Consider the following 20,570-nt stretch of genomic DNA (forward strand, 5'->3'; position numbering starts at 1 on the left):
AACTGGGGCTGCGTTGAACTGGACAACACTTGTCTGGTCTCAGGTGGATGACTGGTGTCAGCCCAGAATGGCCAGGAGGTGTGGCAAGATTTTCCTGTTTGCATAAAGAAAGCAACCACTTGGGATCTCCTGCTTGTAAATGTTGGCCCAATTTTTTGAACTCTACAGGGGCTAAAGAAATCATCCCTGAGGACTGAGTTCAGCTTGTGGGTCTCCAGCTTGCGCTCTCTGCTGTTCATTGCTATAGTCTTGCAAGAAGGTGGGTCCTAGGTGTGGAACCTACTCTATCTGGGGTACTCTATCTGTGGGGAAGGGGGGCTCAATGCTCCATGTCTTGGGGGAGGGTAGGGGGAATCTAGTGGCAGAATCAGGAGTGGGGACCTGAATCACTATGTTACTGGCCTGAGGCCAGAGACTCAGCCTGGTGGAGGCCTAGGTAAGGCCTTCCCTGGTTGTCAAACCTCCTTCCTCGCCACCATGTCTTTCTCTCCTCTTCCTTCGAACGGCTCTCCCTGAAGCCTCCAGGCTTCTCTGATGAGATCCCCTCAAGAGCTAAACAGTTACTGGAGACCATTGAGAAGAGTGCCAGACTGAGAGTCAGACCTGTGCATACACACTTGCTGTGTGGCCTTGAGGGGGAACTTCCACCTCTCTGAGTCTTTGTTTCCTCATTTGTAAAGTGGGGAGGAAGAGAAAAGCCTTTCCCAGCTTCTCAGGATGGCACCTGGGTACAGATCATAGAGATGATGCATGAGGCGTGCTTTGTGAACTTGAAAATGCTGAGCAGTACTTGGTTATTAAAAAACAATGACATCTACTTCGAATAATTCTTAAATCCTGGTACAGAATTAAGAAAGGATCATCTATTCATTTAGTCAACTATTTGTTCAAGAAATATGTACTGAGCCTCCATTATGTGCCAGGTACTTCTAAGCAATGACAAAGACAGACATGGATTGCCTGTCGTGGAATGTCAATTCTAGAGTAGGAGGTAAAGAATAGGGAAGAAAGGAGGGAAAGAGGGAAGGAGGGAAGGAGGGAAAGAGGGAAGGAGGGAAGGAGGGAAAGAGGGAAGGAAGAAGGGAAAGAAGGAAGAAGAAAAGGAAGGGAAGGAGGGAAGGACAGAAGGAATGAGGGAGGGAGGGAGGAAAGGAAAGAAGGAAAGAAGGAGGGGAGAAGGGGAGGAGGGAGGGAGGGAAGGAAAGAAGGCGGCTGGAAATTGGCCATGATGAGTATTTATACCACTAACATTGAAAAACTCAGTAAATCAGGGTCCTTCCTGCAGGCTGACTTTTAAATATTTGCCATCAACTACTGAAGCCAGAGATTAGAGTGAGGAGTCAGAGGAGGATTCTGAGTGCAGGGGAAACACAATTTGCTATCAATTTTATCTATTTTTCAAAGTTTCCTCTTCATCATGTGAAGAATAGGCTGCAGCCAAGCACAGCAGCAGCGGGAGTATCAGCCTAGAAGGCTGTGAAATAACGCAGGCATGAGATGCAAGGTTGGGCTAGCAATGGAGTAGCCAAACATGGATGGTTGGGATATGATCGGGGGCACGGCTGATAGCATTCATTTGTGGATTGGCTGTGGGGTAAAGATAGAGACACAGCTGGTGAATCATACAGACACATTCTCTGTTCATGAAGAGCTTACAGTTTAGTGGGAGAAACAAAGCAGGCAGTCAGCTAGGACTCCCACAAATATTTAGTTATACTGGCTCTTGAAGACATATAACACAGGGAAACCTAGCCAAGTTTGGAAATGACATTTAAGCTTTGTTAAGGTGAGGTACGGTACCATCACACACCCATGGGGATATTTACATATTTCCTCCGCAACTGATTTGGTTCTGCAAACGTGCAAGGCCCCAAACATGTCATTCGCTAGTAATGGACTATGGTGAGGAGGAATCAGGAACGTGTAAGCTTTCATAAGTTGCCTACCCACCCAACTTCTGGGTTTTGCCTGTTCCATCAGGATCCGCTGTGAGCTGCTAGGGTAATCGGGCAAAGGGTGGAGATGTAAATGAAAATAGAAATGCTGAGACAACAGGTTATCTAGTGGAAAGAGGGTGCCAAGGAAGCAGGGTAGCTAGTGTGAGTGGACTGTTTGATACAGTTTGGGAAAGAGAAAGGTTCGGAGGAGAGCAGGTACCCTGATAAGGGGAGTCTTGAGGAAGCAGATAGGCGATGAGTTTCTTCAGGGCTGATGATTGGTTGTGTTATTCAACCCGTTCTGCACTGGCCACCATGTGACTTTGCTCCTAAGAAAAAGCAGAATATATTTCCCCACCCCTGGATTTGGGGTTTGGCCATGTAACTTGCTTTGGCTGAAAGACGGAGATGAATGGGAGTGACAGGGAGCCAGTTATGAGATTTCTGCCTTAAAGGCTTTCCACATTTGCCATTGCCATCTGCTATTGTTTGCCACAGGAGGAGAATGAGAGACACACGCTGCAGAGCCAGCCCAGCTGAGCCCTGCCTATGTCAGCCAAAAAGCAGCTGACCTGCAGACATGAGAGCAGTTATAAATGATCATTGCGTTACCCTGCCGAGTCTTGAGGAGGTTTTTGCACAGCAACAGCTGACTAATGCAGGGCTTTAATGTGTGTCCCACAGTGTAGTTTGGCTTTTCCTCATTTGACTTAAGTAGAGACTTTAATTAGTTCTAAATGCTTTCCAAATGGTTACTATTTCTTTTGATAGTATTGAAACTGCCTTTGCAAAAACTATGTCAGTGAGAAAAATTATAACAGTAAGCAGAGCTAAATTGTTGCAGGTAGTTAGACAGGCATGAGCGGCGCAGGAGAGTGCTCTTCCCCCACCTACTAGGAATGTCAGGTGATGGTTTGACAGCTATCACACTGTCTCTGTAAAAGTGGTAATGCGGGGGCCTGGGCGCCGTGGCTCACACCTGTAATCCTAACACTTTGGGAGGTGGAGACTGACAGATAGCTTGAGCCCAGGAATTCAAGACCAGCCTGGACAACAAGGCAAAATCCTGTCTCTACAAAAAATGCAGAAATTAGCCAGGCGTGGTGGCACATACCTGTAGTCCCGGCTACTCAGGAGGCTAAGGTGGGAGGATCATTTGAGCCCTGAAGGTCGAGGCTGTAGTGAGCCGTGATTGCACCACTGTACTCCATCTTGGGCGACAGAGCAAGACCTTGTCTCAAAAAAAAAAAAAGCTTTTGTTACCATAGGTAGTTAGGCAGACATGAGCAGGGCAGGAGAGGGCCCCCTTCATCAGGAATGTCAGGCGACCATCAGGTGATGATCAAGTGGTTGTTAAACTGTCTCTAAAACAATAATTGGTTGCAGCTGGTGCCAGGGAAGGCAGTCTCCCAATAGATATAAAACACCTGAAACTGATGATCAGCAGCTTCCTGATAAGATCTCAGGAGTTGGGTGAGTGAACTCAAGCATGCACACTAAGAGGCAAAATGGTGGAATTAACCGGTATATGACCTTCCTCTGGGAATACTCCACTGGTAAGGGAAAAATGTTTCAAGTCAGCCTGCATACAACTTCAGTAAACACACTGCACATGTGGCCCCTCCTAAGTGCTGGCAGGCCACCCCAAGGGAAGAATCAGGGGAGAAAGGCACAATCCCCCCAAAGCATGCCAACATATAAAACCCCAAGTCAAAGGTCAAACCTCGCACTTGATCTCTCAAGTCACCCGCTTGGCCCTCTTCCAAGTGTACTTCACTTCCTTTCATTCTTGCTCTAAAACTTCTTAATATATTTCCACTCCTGCCCTTAAACTTGCCTCAGTTTCTCCCTCTGCCTTATTCCCCTTGGTTGAATTCTTTCTTCTGAGGAGATAAGAATTGAGATTGCTGCAGTCTTGTATGGATTTGCCGCTGCTAACAGCTAAAATGGTAAATTTTGTTTTGTATATTTTATCACAATAAAAATTAACAATAAGAGATAACTGGCTATTTAAGCACAAATAATAACCTTGTATTATAGGGGTTATCACCTATATAAACTGGAAAACATAAAAACAATAACATAAAGGCTGGTGGGGGAGAAACAGAAGTATACTAATGTAAGGATATCATACAACATATGAAGAGGCATAATATCACTCAAAAGTATATTGTGATAAGAAAAGATGTATGCTACCACTAAAATAATAAAACAAAGAGTTAAAGCTAGTAAGTCTATAACGGAGATAAAAATAGATCATAAAAATACCCAACTAATTCAAATCAATCCAGTTAATCTAAAATAATCCAATTAATCTAAAAGAAGACAGAGGAAAAAAGGAAAAAAGAACAGGTGGAACAAATAGGAAACAAATGCCAACCTGATAGAGTGAAAGTTAGCCATTACAAATAAAAAGTTTAAATAAAAACAGTCCAAATAGCCCCATTAAAAGGCAGACTCTCTCAGATTGGATAAAAATGCAAGACAACTTTGTGCTGCCTGCAAGAAATGCATTTTAAAATATATAGAAACAAATAGATTAAAAGTGAATTTTTTTTTCTTGAGGCCAGGTTGTTCTCAAACTCCTGGGCTCAGGTGATCCACCTGCCTTGGCCTCCCAAAGTGCTGGGATTACAGGCATGAACCATGGTGCCTAGTCAAATGGTGAAAGTTTTGACAAGGGTATGCCATTGCTGACACTAGTCAAGAGGAAGCTGGAGTGGCTGAGCAGTTCCCTGGGAGCCAAAACCCAACCCTGTGTGTGAGTTTTCAGCCATTACAAAGGCCCCACCACACGGTTTGTTCCATGGGCCCTCCCCACTTGGCCTCAGTATACAGTCTGAGCACTGAAGTCCCTTGCGGGGAGTTGTATCAAGGACTCAGTTCCCCTGCCCTCATGTTCTTACACATACCTATATTCCCAGCCCAGACACTTCCATGCAGAGGCCCCTGGATCAGGGGGCCCTGGCAGAGGTTTTCATTGGCTGCCTCTAATGAGACCGCCTTTTTGGGGGTAACCTAAACATGCTTTTCTCTATTCTTTTTTTTTTTTACCCCTCTGTCGCCAGGCTGAAGTGCAGTGGCATGATCTTGGCTCACGGCAACAAGCCTCCGCCTCCCCTGTTCAAGCGAATTCTTGTGCCTCAGCTCTCCTTTCTCAGCCTCCCGAGTAGCTGGGACTACAGAATTTTTTGTATTTTTAGTAGAGATGCGGTTTCACCATGTTGGCCAGCATGGTCTTGAACTCCAGACCTCATGATCTGCCCGCCTCGGCCTCCCAAAGTGCTGGGATTACAGGTGTGAGCCACCGTGCCCGGCCGCTTTTCTCCATTCTAACCCAGTATTCAGTACTTTTCCACTCCTGGCCTTTCCCCATCCAATCCCCATCCTTCACCACAGGGTCCATAAAATCCCAGAAAAAGCAAAATAGCAGGAGCTTCTTGTTCGGCAGCCCCTCTCCCTCAGCAGGGAGACGATGACTCCCATACTCCAACTCCCCTCCTCTGAACTGCTACGTGGGGGAAAACATGGAACATTCTGGGAGCTGGCACTTCTTCCTGCTTTGCTTCTTGCTTATATTATTGCATAAGTGAATAAAGTCTTAATGGTTTTCTTTTTTTTTTTTTAGTTTGGCTGTTTTCTTAACTGACCACCTTAAAACCTAGCAGCTCAGCTCTCTCTCCAGCTCAGCTCTTGACAGAGGTTATATTAATAAAATAAAAGTAAATCTCGGAGTGAAAAATGTTACCATAGACAAAGAGAGTCATTTCATAATGATAAGTTGGTCAATTAATGAAAATGTGACAATCCTAAGTGTTTATGTACCTCATAACAGGGCTTCAAAATACATGAGGCAAAAACTGATAGACTGCAAGGAGAAATAAACACATCCATAATTGTAGTTGGGGATTTTGATAATCCTTTCTCAATAATTAATTGAACAAGTGGACAGAAAATCAGCAGGGATATAATAGATTTGAACAATACTAGCAAACAACTCCTAATTGACATTTTTACAACACTCTATCCAATGGCAGCAGAATACATGTTATTTTCAAGTACACATGGGCCATTTACAAAGACCAACTACATTCTAAGCCATAAAACAATTCTCAATATATGTAAAAAGATTCGAGTCATACAAATATGTTCTTTGACCACAATGAAATTAAATTAGAAACCAACAGAAGAGAGATAACTGAAAAATATCCAAATATCTGGAAACTAAATAACATGCTTCTAAATAACTCATAGTTCAAAGAATAAATAAAAAGGGAAATTACTAAATATTCTGAACTGAATGAAAATGAAAATACAGTATATCAGAATTTGTGTGATGCCACTGATGGAACTGTATAGCACCAAATGCCTATTTTACAAAAAAAGAAATGAGTCAAGGCAATGACCTCAGGATCCATCTCAGGAAATAAATAGTAAAAACAAGAGTGCACATTAAACTCAAAGGAAGCAGACAACAGGAAATAATAAAAATCAAAACAGAAATCGATAAAATAGAAGACAGAAAAACGGTAGAGAAAATCAACAAAAACAAAGCTGGTCCCTTGACAAGAAAAATAAAATGGAGCCAGGCATGGTGGCTCACGCCTGTAATTCCAGCACTTTGGAAGGCAGGACAGCTGGATCACCTCAGGTCAGGAGTTTGAGACGAGCCTGACCAATATGGTGAAACCCCATCTCTACTGAAAAATGCAAAAATTAGCTGGGCTTGATGGTGCACACCTGTAATCCAGCTACCCAGGAGGCTAAAGCAGGAGAATTGCCTGAACCCGGGAGGCGGAGGTTGCCCCATTGAGCCGAGATTGCCCCATTGCACACCAGCCTGGGCAACAAGAGTGAAACTCCGTCTCAGAAAAAAAAAAAAAAAGAAAAAGAAAAAGAAAAAGGATAAAACTCAAGATAGACTGATTAGGAAAAAAGAGATATCAAATTTTTTCATATTAGGAATGAGAGAATAATATCTACAGATATTAAAAGGATAAAAAGGGAATATCATTTTAAAAACTTTATGCCTTTAAATTTTACAATGGAAATGAAATTAACAAATTTCCTAAAACACATAAAATATCAAAGCTCAGTCACAAAGAAACAGATAATAGCCTTATATTTTTAAAAAAAATTCAATTTAGGCTGTGCATGGTGGCTCACACCTGTAATCCCAACACTTTGGGAGGCCAAGACAGGCGGATCACCTGATGTCAGGAGTTTGAGACCAGCCTGACTAACATGGCGAAACCCCGTCTCTACTAAAAATTCAAAAAAATTAGCTGGGCATGGTGGCACACACCTGTAATCCCAGCTACAAGGGAGGCTGAGGCAGGAGAATCACTTGAACCCGGGGGATGGAGGTGGCAGTGAGCCAAGATCATGCCACTAGACTCCAGCCTAGGTGACAGACAGAGACTCCATCTCAGAAAATAAGTAAATATATGAATAAAAATAAATTGTAAAAATTTCCATTCGTAGTTAGAAATCTCCCACAAAGAAAATTCTAGACACAGATAGCTTTGCCAGTGAATTCTACCAAACATTTAATGAAGAAATAATACCAATTCTATATAAACTATCCCAGAGAATTTAAGAGGTGGGAATACTTCTAAGAGACCAGAATTACCACGATACAAAAACCTTACAAAGATATAACAAAAAAAGCAAACGATAGGCCAAGATCCTTCATGAACATAGAAGAAAAAAATTAAAATTTTAGCAAGTTGAATTCAAAATATGTAAAAAGAATAAAGTATGACAACTTGGGATTTTCCTTCCTGGGAATTCAGGATGATTTAACACTGAAAATAAATCAATACAATTCTCCATATTAGCAGAAAAGAAAAGTCATATGATCATCTCAAAAGACACAGAAAAAGCATGTGGCAAAAATCTAACACATATTATTAAATAAAAACTTTCAGAAAACTAAGCATAAAAAAGCATTTCCTCAAACTGATAAAGGGCATCTGTGATGGTTAATATTGAGCATTACCTTGATTGGATTGAAGGATGCAAAGCATTGTTCCTGGGTGTGTCTGTGAGGGTGTTGCCAAAGGAGATAACATTTGAGTCAGTAGACTGCGAGAGGCAGATCCACCCTCAATTTGGGTGGGCAACATCTAATCAGCTGCCAGTGCAGCTAGAATATAAGCAGGCAGAAGAACGTGGAAGGACTAGACTTGCTGAGTCTTCTGGCTTTCATCTTTCTTCTGTGCTGGATGCTTCCTGCCCTCAAACATCAGACTCCAAGTCCTTCAACTTTTGGACTCTCAAGCTTAACACCAGTGGTTTGCTAAGGGCTCTCAGGCCTTCGGCCACAGACTGAAGGCTGCACTGTTGGCTTCCCTACTTTTGAGGTTTGGGGGCTTGGATTGGCTTTCTTGCTTGTCAGCTTGTAGACGGCCTATCGTGGGACTTCACCTTGTGATCGTGTGAGTAAATACTCCTTAAAAACTCCCTTTCATATATACAGCTATCCTATTAGTTCTGTCCCTCGAGAACCCTGAATAATACAGCATCTATGAAAAATCTATAGCTAACAACATACTTAATGATAAAAGACTGAATGCATTTTCTGTGTGATCAGGCCTAAGACAAAGATGTTTGCTCTCACCACTTGTATTCAACCTTGTGCTGGAGACTCTGGAACATATAATCAGACATGAAAAAAATGCATCCAGAATGGAAGAAATAAAACTGTCTTTATATATAGCCAACATGATCGTCTATGTAGAAAATCTAATAGAAACCACAAAAAAGTTAGAAGTAATAATTGATTTTAGCTAAGGTTTTAGGATAAAATATCAATATAAAAATCAATTGTATTTCTACTGACTAGCAAAGAACAATCAGAAGTTGAAATTTTAAAAATATTTTAAATAACATAAAAATATGAAATACTTAGGGATAAATCTGACATAGATGTGAAAGACCTGTACACTATAAACGATAAAACATTGCCAAGAGAAATTAAAGACCTATATTAATGGAGAGATATACCATGTTTATGGATTAAAAGACTCATTATTGTTAATATGCCAATGATATCCAAATTATGAATTCAATGGAATCACAATAAAAACCCTAGCAGACATTTTATAGAAATTGACAAACAGACTTTAAGATTAATATGGAAATAAAAGGGACCTAGATTAGACAAAACAATATGGGAAAAGAACTAAGAGGATGAACACTATCTCACTTCAAGACTTATTACAAAGCTACAGTAACCAAAATAGTGGGTATTGACATCACTATAGACAAGGGATATCATTAAACAAAATAGCCTAGAAAGAGACCTACACATATATGAACTCTGTGTGTGTGTGTGTGTGTTTGTGTGTGTGTTTACAAAGGTGCAAATGCAATTAAGTGGAGAAAGGACAGTCTTTTCAACAAATAGTGCTAGAATAATTGGTTACCATGTGCAAAATCCATACTTCACACTATACATAGAAATGAACTGAAAAATGGGTCACAGGCCTAATGTAAAAACCAAAAACTATAACATTTCTGGAAGAAAATCTTTGTGACTTTGCATTGGGCAAAGATTTCTTAGCTATGACACCAAAAGCATGATCCATAAAAGAACAAATTTATAAATTGGATTTCATCAAAATTTAAAACTTCTGTTCTTCAGATGACACTATTAAGAGAATGAGAAAACAAGCCAGAGACTAGGAGAAAATATTTGCACAGAATACGTCTGATAAGAGCCTTCATCCAGAGCGTATAAAGAACTCTCAAAACTCAGTTATAAAAACAATAAAACAATGGGCAAAAGATTTGAACAAACACTTCCACAAAGAAGATATATGGATGGCAAATAAGCATATGAAAAGATGTTCAAAATCATTAGTAGTTAGGAAAATGCAAATTAAAAGCACTATATGCCTACTAGAATAGCTAAATTTAAAAAGATTGACAATACCAAATGTTGTCAAGGAGGTGGAGGAATTGGAACTCATACACTGTTGGAAACAAAAAATGGAAAACAGTTTGGCAGTTTCTTAAAGAGTCAAACGTATACCTGCTATATGATCCAGCACTCGTATGTATTTATCCTAGAGAACTAAAAGCATGTCATCAAAAGACTCATACATAAATGTTTGTAGCAGCTTTATTTGTAAAAGTCCCACACTGGAAACAACCCAAATGTCCATAACAGGTAACTACATAAAGAAACTTTGGCATATTCATACAATGAAATACTATTCAGCAATAAAAAGAAAGGTCTATTGATACATATAATAATATGAATGAATGTTAAAGTAATTATGCTGAGTAAAAAGAAGCCAGACCAAAAAAAAGTACTTATTGTATTCTTACATTTGCATAAACCTCTAGAAAATTAAAACTAATCTATATGGCACAAAGCAGATCAGTGGTTGCCTGAGAGGAGGATACACAGAGACAGACAGGAAGGAGAGATTACAAAGGGGCACGACGAAACCTTTTGGGGTAATGTATATGTTCACTATGTTGATTGTCTTCATGGGTACATACATATGTCAAAACTTATCAAACTGTACACTAGATATATATATATGCTGTTTATTTTATGTCATTTATACTTCAAAATGTTGTTAAAACTCTCAACAAATTAGGTATGGAAGGAATGTTCCTCAACGTAATAAAGACCATATTTGACAAGCTCACAGCCAACATCATACTCAGTGGTAAAAAGCAGAAAGCTGGCCAGGCGTGGTGGCTCATGCCTGTAATCCCAGCACTTTGGGAGGCTGAGGCGGGCAGATCACGAGGTCAGGAGATCGAGACCATCCTGGCTAACACGGTGAAATCCCGTCTCTACTAAAAATATAAAAAATTAGCCTGGCGTGGTGGTGGGCGCCTGTAGTCCCAGCTCCCAGCTACTCGGGAGGCTGAGGCAGGAGAATGGCGTGAACCTGGGAGGCGGAGCTTGCAGTGAGCCGAGATCGCGCCACTGCACTCCAGCCTGGGCGACAGAGCAAGACTGTGTCTCAAAAAAAAAAAAAAAGCAGAAAGCTTTTCCTCTAAGTTCAGGAACGAGGCAAGGATGCCTACACTCAGCACTTCTATTGTACATAGTACTAGAAGTGCTACCTAGAGCAGTTAGGCATGGAAAAGAAATAAAAGTCAAAGGAAGAAGCAAACTTGTCTCTGTAGATGACATGACCTTGTATACAGAAACTCCACCAAAAAACTGTTAGACCTAATAAATGAATTCAGTAAAGTTGCAGGATACCAAAATCAACATACAAAAATGAATTGCATTTCTATACACCAACAACAAGCTATCTGAAAAAGAAAGAAAGAAAACAATCCTACTTACAATAGCATCAAACACAATAAAAATACTTAGGAATAAATTTAATCAAGAGTTTAAAGATCTGTACATTGACAACTATAAAACACTGAGGAAATAAATTGAAGATGTCACAAATAAAAATAAAGATATCACATGTTCATGTATCAGAATTAATATTATTATTTTTTATTATTATTATACTTTAAGTTTTAGGGTACATGTGCGCAATGTGCAGGTTTGTTACATATGTATCCATGTGCCATGTTGGTGTGCTGCACCCATTAACTCATCATTTAGCATTAGGTATATCTCCTAATGCTGTCCCTCCCCCCTACCCCCGTCCCACAACAGTCCCCGGAGTGTGATGTTCCCCTTCCTGTGTCCATGTGTTCTCATTGTTCAATTCCCACCTATGAGTGAGAACATGCGGTGTTTGGTTTTTTGTCCTTGCAATAGTTTACTGAGAATGATGGTTTCCAGTTTCATCCATGTCCCTACAAAGGACATGAACTCATCATTTTTTATGGCTGCATAGTATTCCATGGTGTATATGTACCACATTTTCTTAATCCAGTCTATCATTGTTGGACATTTGGGTTGGTTCCAAGTCTTCGCTATTGTGAATAGTGCCGCCATAAACATACGTGTGCATGTGTCTTTATAGCAGCATGATTTATAGTCCTTTGGGTATATACCCAGTAATGGGATGGCTGGGTCAAATGGTATTTCTAGTTCTCGATCCCTGAGGAATCGCCACACTGACTTCCACAATGGTTGAACTAGTTTATTAAAATGTCTGTACTACCAAAGGTGATCTATAGATTCAATGCAATCTCTATCAAAATTCCAATGGCATTCTTCACAGATATAGAAAAAAATGATTCTAAAATTCATATGGAACCACAAAAAACCATGAATAACCAAAGCAATCTTGAGAAAGAAGAACAAAGCTAGAGGCATCACATATCCTGATTTCAAACTATATTACAAAGCCATATCAATCCAAACAGTACAGTACTGGCATAAAAACAAACACAGACCAACAGAACATGAGTTTGAACGGTATGGGTCCATTTATATGTGAATTTTCTTCTGCTTGTGGTGCACCTGGGACAGCAAGACCAATCCTCCTCTTCCTTCTCTTCCTCAGTTTACCCAATAGGAAGACAAGGAGGATGAAGACCTATCCACTTTGACTTAATTAATAGTAAATATATTTTCTCTTCCTTATTATTTTGCTTAATAACACTGTCTTTTCTATAGTTTGCTTAAGCATAAGAATACAGCATATAATACATATAACATACAAAATATGTGTTAATCAACTGTTTATGTTATTGGTCAATAGTAGGCTATTAGTCGTTAAAGTTTTTGGAGTGTCAAAAGTGTTATGCAAGAGCTGGGCACAGTGGCACACACCTGTAGTCCCAGCTACTCAGGAGCCTGAGGCAGGAGGATCCCTAAAACCTAGTAATTCAAGGCCAATCTGGGCAACATAGTGAGACCTCATGTCTCAAAAAAAAAAGCTATATGCTGATTTTTTGACTGTGCAGGGGTCAGTGCTCCAACTCTATGTTGTTCAAGGGTCAACAGTATATTATATGCAGAATCTAAGAAAGTAGAACTCATCAAAACATAAAGTACAATGGCAGTTGCCAGGGAATGGGGGTGGAGGAAATGGGTAGATTTTGACCAAAGGGCACAAACTTTCAGTTATAAGATGAGCATTTTCTGGGAATCTAATGTGTAGCATAGGTGATAATGTATGTATGTATTAATTTGATTGTAGTAATCATTATACGATGTATTAGGTTGGTGCAAACATAACTGCACCAACCTAATATATGTATATCAAATCATTACATCGCACATCTTGAGTATATATAATCTTCATCAATTAAGTAAATAAAAATAAAAATGGTCAGGTGAGTTTAATAATTAAGAGTCTGAAAGAGGGAAAAGTCAGTTAAGATTTTTCTTGTAGTTAGAGAATAAAGAGCCAAATATGTAAAATTTCCTTGTTCAATTAAAAATCATGAAAAAACTAGCACCAAAGTGAATGTATGCTAATTGTGCAATGGTTTTGTACAGTGTGATAATCTACAAATTCAAATACTACACAAGTATTTAAAAAACCCAAAACCATTGTGAAAATGTTTATGGTCTAATGCTAAGTGAGTAAGGGAGACTGAAAAATTGTGCCTAAAACTATGGGTGACAACTTTCCTTCTTACTACTAAAACTTGTTTTGAGCAATAACTAGTAATAAAATAGAAATGGAAGCATTTTAAGCTTATTAATTTTTAATCAATGACTTATTTTTTTTCTAAATGATTCAAAACCTAACCAGGTGGTATGGAGGAAAACTCAGCACTTTTTGAGGAGTCTGAATAATCAGGCAATTGACCACATCAAACAAATGCATCTCTAGGTAGAGGTTGAAAATCCCTTCTCCAAAATGCTTGAAACCAGAAATGTTTCAGACTTGGGGTTTGCTTTTTTTTTTTTTTTTTTGGATTTTGGAATATTTGCATAAATGTAATGAGATATCCAAGTCTAAACATGAAATTCATTTATGTTTCACATACCTTAGACACATGGTCTGAAGGTAGTTTTATACAATATTTTAAATAATTTTGTGTATGAAACAATGTTTGTGTACACTGAACCATCTGAAAGCAAAGGTGTCATTATCTCATGTTAGCGCTCAAAAACTTTCAGATTTAGGGGCATTCTGAATTTGAGATTTTTGGATTAGGGATGCTCAACCTGTACTGACTTTAAAAGAAGGCGTTCCTGGGAATGATGCAGCCCAATAGTAATGACAACTGCCATTAAAACCAAAAAGCTAGATTGAAATATCTAGAATAAGTTGCCACATCACTGATTCTTCACTAAAACACTTCTTTTCAAAAGGCTCAATTTTTGTAGATTGCTAAAGTAGGACCTGAGACCAGGTATCACAAATGTACAAACTTACCACATAAGCTTTTTAAAACCTTCTTACCAGGATCTCTGGTTTTCTGGGTGCCATGGCAACTCCAACTACAAAAAGAAATGAAATTCCCTTTGGCTAGAAACTGTGTTCATGTCATTCATGAGGCCCCCTAGGTGTCTACTGAAGATTATATGAGCTACAGTTCACTGTACACTTTGTGTTTGTTCCACAAGTGCTACTGAACACCTACTTTGTAGCAGGTTCCACATGCTGGGCATACAAGAATGAATAAAACACAATCTCTGCTCTGGAAGAATTTACAAAGAAATAGTGGTACTACAGGTGCTGTGGAACTGCAAAGAGCACATAAATGTGAGCTTAATGGTATCTTTCTAACATCAACCTTTTTTTATTTTATTTCTCCTGTTTTCACATTCTTATTGCAAAAAACTCAAACAATTCAGAAAAGAATAAAGAAAAAAATTTGAAACTCTCTGAAATTATACCATCAAGAAATAAGCATCATTAACATTTGGTGAACATCTTTCTTAAGCATTCATGTATTAAATACATGAGGCTTTTACTCTAAATGCTATTTTTTAAACTCAGTGCTATTTTTCAACCTTCCTTTCCTAAGCAGCAGCATGTAGTACATCTCATGAGATGTTGCATCTTTTTTTAATGTGATGTCAGCTATTATCATTTATATGCCTTGGCCTGTCATAAAAGTCTGCAGAATCTAACTCAAGCCACCCTGAGTTCATTCACCAAGTCACCTCTGTTCATTCACCTCCACTGATCTGGTAGGTGCTGCCTCTTGTCCTAGTGTGGAAGGGACCCTGACCTTGAAATTGAAAGGACTTGCTTCTGGTGCTGACCCTATTCTGACCCTTGGCCATCACTTAAACCTTCTTAAGTTCCAACGTTCTCTTCTGTAAAACTAGGGTTGTAAATATTTGCCCTGCCTGCCTTCTTCCCACTGGCCATTCCCTCTACTAAAAACTGGGCTCCTTGACCTCCAGGAATCTACAGGCCAGTGAGGGAGACAGGTAAGAAAAAAGGAAATTGCAAAACACTGTCAAGGGCTACCTCTACCCTAATACCTTAACAGTTTGTTCTCAACTCAGTATCTAGAGTGACTCTTTACATACATAAATCAAATCTCCCCACTTGTATTAGTCTGTTCTCATGCTGCTAATAAAGACTGGGTAATTTATAAAGAAAAAGAGGTTTAATGGACTCACAGTTCCACATGGCTGGGGAGGCCTCACAATCATGGCAGAAGGCAGAGGAGCAAAGGCACTTCTTACATGGCAGCAAGCAAGAGAGTGTGTGCAGGGGAACTGCCCTTGATAAAACCATCAGATCTCATGAGACTTATTCACCATCATGAGAACAGCAACGGAAAAACCCGCCCCCATAATTCAATTACCTCCTACTAGGTCCCTCTCATGACACGTGGTGATTATGGAAGCTACATTTCAAGATGAGATTTGGGTGGGGACACAGCCAAGCAATATCACTTCTCTACCCAAAAATATTTCAGTGGCTACAAACTCATTCAGAATAAAAACCAATGTCCTCACTACGACCTCTGAGGGCCTTTGTGATCTGGCCACCCATTACCAATCTGTCCTCACTCCTGCCACTGGGCTCCTCCCTCATTCTACCTCAACCACTCTACCTCAACCACACCAACCAACTTGCTGTTCCTGAAGATCACTAGGCATGCTTTTCCCTCAGAGCCTTTGCACTGGCTGTCCCCTCTGTCTGCAATGCTCTTCCCCAAGATATCAGTATGATTTCCTACTTGACCTATTTCAAGTCTTTGCTCATTTGTAACTTTCTGAGTAAGGCCTGCTGTGACCATTCTATTTAAAATGGAAATCCTACTCTGCTGAAGCCATCTGGATCTCCCTTGCCTCCTTGCTCTAGTACCACTTGCTGACCTTCCATATGTGTCACTCCTTTCTCTCCTTATTGTCTTTCTCCTTGACTAGAAAATAAGTACAAGGGCAAACATTTTTGTGTGCTTTGTTTCCTGATATTTCTATCTAGATCTATGTCTAGTGTAGTAGATGCCAAACAAATGCTTGTTGAATTAATTGGACAGAGCTGAACAGAGAATGGAAGGTGGGAAGACTGCCTCATCACACAACTCTGGGTGCACCCTTCACACTGTAGTCCATGTGATGGCAGCTCCTGGAGATGTGCAACTGCACAGGCTTCACAGCTGTGTAGCAACCCCAACAACCCCCATGGAATTACTTTGTCAAAGAGTATGAATTATTAAATAAAATTTTTTTTCTGGTAATGAAAAACTATAAAAGCATAAAAAGGAGAAAAAATCATCCCAAATTCTTCAACCTAGTGATAATACCTCCATTAATATTTGCTGAACATTCTTCTAGACACTTCTGTACTGATACGTACACATATAAATGTTCATTTTGCATAAGTGACATCATACCATAAATGCTATACTAATATCTGCTTTTGTTTTTACCCAACAGTATATTACTATCAGCTCTGTGTCAGTAAATACAAATTCATATCATTTCTTTAAACCAGGAATCTGCAAATTAAGGCTCATAAGCCAAATCCACCTGTTTTTTGAGTTTGTTTTTTTTGTAAACAAAATTTAGTGGAACACGATCGTGCTGATTCCTTTATGTACTATCTATGGCCGTTTCTGTGCTACAATGGCAGATTTGACTATTTCTGACAGAAACCATATGGCCCACAAATCTACAATATTTACTATCTATTCTTTTACAGAAGAGTTTGCCAGCCCTGCTTCGTAGCTGAGTATTAAATGGTATGAAAATATTCTATTTGAATTATTCCTCTATTAGAACACATTTAGCTTGTTTCTATTTTTGTTGATGAATAGGTCATATATATATCTTTTGACTCATGTCCAGTATATCACCTTAGGATAACTTCCTAGAAGTGGATTGGCTGGGACAGACATGGACTCTGTAAAGGTTCTTGATACATACGATTAAAATGCCCACAGCATGGAAACCTCATCTATTTCTGTGTCTTTGTATTTTCTTTGTGCAGTTTGGTTTTGTTTAGTTGGCTCAAGTAAAATTAGTTCCTTTTGAAAACATTCAGCTTGTATGAACTCAACTAAAGGTACCAGGAATCTCCAACCATAACCCAGCCAGGAGTTTGCCAGAGGTCAAGAAAGCTCCTGTCCAGGTAGCTCCAAAGAGGCCAGGGATCTGGTAAGGAATGGAGAAGAGGAGAGGCTGAAAACTTAGAAGAGAGCAGCCAGGGACTGATGCAGGATCCTTTGACCCTGCCGAAAGATCTGAACTCTGGGCCACAACTGTCCTTTTGATCCCACCCAGTTACTGAGAGTTTAACCATCCATGCTCCACACAACTGTAGCTTTTCTTCTCCTTCTGTCCACCTATATCTCTGTCTCATTAGATTGCTCTGAATTTTGTTATTGATTATCTAGGAAATAAATACAACCAACTTTTTGCCTATTTCCAAATTGTTACGGCTGGTAGAAATAATCAGCATAAAATAAAACTGACAACAGATGATACCACACATGGCAACATTGCTATTGATTTAAAATGGACAGATGGCTCACATCATTTTAATAAAATTTATCCAATTTTTATTTTTTGTTTTTGTTTTTATTTTTTATTTCAATAGCTTTAGGGATACAAGCAGTTTTTTGTTACATGGATGAATTGTATAGTGGTGAAGTATGAAATTTTAGTGCACCCATCACCTGAGTAGTGTATATTGTACCCAATACGTAGTTTTTTTTATCCCTCATGACTCACCCACATTCTCCCTCTTTTGATTCTCTGATGTCCACTATATAACTCTGAATGTCTTTGTATCCTTATAGCTTAGCTCCCACTTATAACTGAGAACACAAGGTATTTGGTTCTCCATTCTTAAGTTACTTCATTTAGAATGGCCTTTAGTTCCATCCAAGTTGCTGCAAAAGACATTTTCTTGACAAAATTTAGACTTGGAAAATTTGAGGTCAGGGAGATTTGGATTTGTAAAACAAAAGCAAAAATTGCGGTGGTTGAAACTAAATAAGGAAAAATTAATATGGTACAAAAAACTGATCAATGAATCTGATTTGTGTAAAAACAATGAAAATAAGAAAAGAATTGCAGTGAAAAGAAATTTCAATGAAATAAAAACAAACACAGCAAACCCGGAAACTAGCTTTGCTGCATGGTACAGAGTACCAATCAAGGGATTAAATTGGCTTAAGATTGTGCTGGAAAATATTTTCTTGATGAAAAGCCACCTATGTTGGGGATGAAATTTCTTTAAACCCACAGCTAGACAAATAACTTTCTACTCATTACTGGACTTTTCTCATTAGCCAATTTTTCACAAGAATTTTGGGGTCTCTGAAATCACTAAAGCCCCAAGAAAAAGGAAAATGAAATCTCGTATCATTGCTCTGTGCAGAACCTGTTTTGCAAGCGACAGCCAATTTTAACACTTCTCACACTGACCTTACCATTTTTTAGAAGATAAAAAAATTCTGCACAGAAATTATTATGTACTTCTTTCTAACAATTCCAGGGAGGTAGACATTATTGTACTATTTCAAAGTCTTTTTATAGTGTACATTTAATAGCAAATAAGAGAGTATTTTACAATTTGGTTACATAATTTTACATGTGAGTTTTGTTGGGTTTATATGCCATATTATTTTTTACCCATCTACTATATTTCTTTAATAGGCTTCTGGTGAGGATTTTATAATGTTATGCTAGTTTGTCTTATTTTTATTAGAATATTCTTTTTATTGAAGATTTCCTATATCAAAAAAACAAAGGAGAAAAATACAATACAAAAATTACAAATGAACCATGGCCTCTATGGAGTGCAGTCACCAATGTGCAAATACCAGAAGCAAAGTATTTTTGTTTTATTTTTATTGTTATGGCTCCCGTGGTGACTTCATTTAAAGACACTGTTCCCAAAGTTGAATTATGTATGAAAGCAAATACGGGAGACAGGAAGCAGGAAAGGAAAAGTGCAAAATCAATAAAGCAACATCTCAAACACTATGAATGATCCTGTTATTTTTTCCCCCTCATCAGGATTGACTCAAGGCCGGGGCTGCAAAATACTGAGAAAGACCAATTAAAAACTAAGCTGTCTGAAACGACTGTGGTCACACAGGTGAAATTTGGTTTTCTTAAGAGAAAAAAGAAACTTGTTACCTTCTTGAGGGCAGAAATATTGTAGTATCTCTATATTACCCACTAGCTCTTAGTAAAGAGCTAGTATAGTATAGCTCTTTTTGAATAAATCAATGGGTGAGAAAAAAATAATGCACAAATGAAAATCTGTCATTATTGAAATATTTGGGACTTGTTTGTCTAGTCTTACTCAGTGGTTCTCAAACTTGACTGCACATTAGAATCATTTAGAGTTATTTTTTCTTCCATTTTTACTGATGTATTATATATAGAAAAGTACACATACCTAGGGGAGCTTTTAGAAACTGCTAATGCCCCCTATAATGGTTAAAATTTAAAATACTGACAATATTTGGTGTTGTGACAAAAATGTAGGACAACTGAACACTCATACATCACTGGTGGAAGTGCAAAATAGTACAACAACTTTGAAAAATGTTTTGGAGGCCAGGTGCAGTGCCTGTAATCCCAGCACTTTGGGAGACTGAGGTGGGCAGATCACGAGGTTAGGAGTTCAAGACCAGCCTGGCCACCATGGTGAAACCCCGCCTCTACTAAAAATACAAAAATTAGCAGGGCATGGTGGCACATGCCTGTAATCCCAGCTACTCGGAAGGCTGAGGCAGGAGAATTGCTTGAACCTGGGAGGTGGAGGTTGCAGTGAGCCGAGATCATGCCACTGCACTCCAGTCTGGGAGACAGAGTGAGACTCCGTCTTGGGGAAAAAAAAAAAAAAGAAAGAAAGAAAAATCGTTTGGAAGTTTCTTATAAAGTTAAACAGACACTTACCACATGACCCAGCAATTCCACTCCTATGCATTTACCCAAGAGAAATGAAAACATATCGCTACACAAAGACTTTGAGTGTACATAGAAGCTCTATTCCTAACAGTCAATACGTGGAAACAGCCCAGAGATCCACCAACAGGTAAATGGATAAACAAAATGTGGTACCTCCATACAATGAAATACTAATCAGTAGTAAAAAAGAATAAACTGTGGATATATGTAACAATATGATGACTCTCACAGACATGCTAAGTGAAAGAAGCCAGACTGTTAGATTCTGTTTATATGAAATTCTTGAATAATTACCATTAATCTATAGTAACAAGCCAGATCGGGGTTGCCTGGGATGAAATGTGGGGTATTTGAGGATGATGAAAATATTCTATACTTGATTAGAGTGGCGT

General features: G+C 39.0%; 1 long non-coding RNA gene across 1 annotated transcript; it reads right to left on the reverse strand.

Annotated features, from left to right (window-relative positions):
* Positions 1 to 1,481: 1,481 nt before the first annotated feature.
* LOC129491347 (uncharacterized) lies at positions 1,482 to 15,523 on the reverse strand. The gene is made up of 5 exons (XR_008660521.2): positions 15,418 to 15,523; positions 14,216 to 14,280; positions 3,661 to 3,820; positions 3,052 to 3,168; positions 1,482 to 1,587 (listed from the first exon to the last, which is right to left on the reverse strand). It is a non-coding gene; the product is annotated as an uncharacterized lncRNA (long non-coding RNA).
* Positions 15,524 to 20,570: the final 5,047 nt, after the last annotated feature.

This window comes from Symphalangus syndactylus, chromosome 10 (assembly GCF_028878055.3).
Source record: "Symphalangus syndactylus isolate Jambi chromosome 10, NHGRI_mSymSyn1-v2.1_pri, whole genome shotgun sequence".
Taxonomy (NCBI): Eukaryota; Metazoa; Chordata; class Mammalia; order Primates; family Hylobatidae; genus Symphalangus; species Symphalangus syndactylus.